Source organism: Zonotrichia leucophrys, unplaced genomic scaffold, assembly GCF_028769735.1.
Source record: "Zonotrichia leucophrys gambelii isolate GWCS_2022_RI unplaced genomic scaffold, RI_Zleu_2.0 Scaffold_107_151726, whole genome shotgun sequence".
Classification (NCBI taxonomy): domain Eukaryota; kingdom Metazoa; phylum Chordata; class Aves; order Passeriformes; family Passerellidae; genus Zonotrichia; species Zonotrichia leucophrys.
Window position 1 is genome coordinate 110,045 of NW_026992312.1, and position 989 is coordinate 111,033.

Here is a 989-nt window from a genome sequence, read left to right on the forward strand (position 1 = left end):
ACATTTGCACAACAACAGGTGCAGCAAGTGGAGATAAGAATTGTTTCTCATTCTTTTCTCTGAGCTTTCTCACAGCTTCCCAGGAAAATCCTGGGACAGGTATGCCTCTCTCTCTGTTCAGAGGATATATGATTACTACAAGACCCTGTTCCCCAGATGTAGTGTAGAGTATATTTTGCACAGCTGATCCTGTCCTAACAGGCCCAAGAGCTCCTGCATAAGGTATTTCCTGTTTGATCTGCTCAAAGGCCCGTTGTTGCTCGAGGCCCCACTTGAAATGGTTCTTTTTCTGGGTCACTTGATAAAGGGGGCCCACAAGCTGGCTATAATCTGGAATATGCATTCTCCAGAATGCCTACGGCCATACCACCCTGAGAACGCCCGATCTCGTCTGATCTCGGAAGCTAAGCAGGGTCGGGCCCGGTTAGTACTTGGATGGGAGACCGCCTGGGAATACCGGGTGCTGTAGCTTCCACCCCTTATCCCCATATCATCAACATACTACAACACATCTTGCATTATTCATACAAAATTTCTATCTGTTCCCCCAAATATACAAGCAATAACCATCATGCCTTCATCACACACCCAAACTGGACCACTGAATCCAGGCCCTATATTACGGAGCTGCAGGATTCCCCTTTTCACTTTAGTCACTTAAAGCTCCATCTATCACTTGCTCAGACCTTCAGCACTTACACATTTCCTTCTCCATCTTCCACTTGCCCAGACCTTCAACTCTTACACATTTCCTTCTATCTCATGTCTGTATGGTTTAATGTACAGACAATGGCAGTAACATCCAATGAACAGTGATATTGCACATCATTCTTACCCCACAATCAGATCTCCCTGAGGTACACATTGTGTTGTTCCATCTCTTTGCATTATCCACCACGTGCAACCTGGTCCCTGAGCAAAGACAACCCCACGAATGGGTTTGTCTGTACTCGAGGCAGAATTGATCCACACAGTCTTCCCTAACAAAC

General features: G+C 46.1%; 1 non-coding gene across 1 annotated transcript; it reads left to right on the forward strand.

The window, feature by feature from the left end:
- Positions 1–353: 353 nt before the first annotated feature.
- On the forward strand, positions 354–472 carry LOC135460846 (5S ribosomal RNA). The gene has a single exon (XR_010443308.1). It is a non-coding gene; the product is annotated as a 5S ribosomal RNA (ribosomal RNA).
- Positions 473–989: the final 517 nt, after the last annotated feature.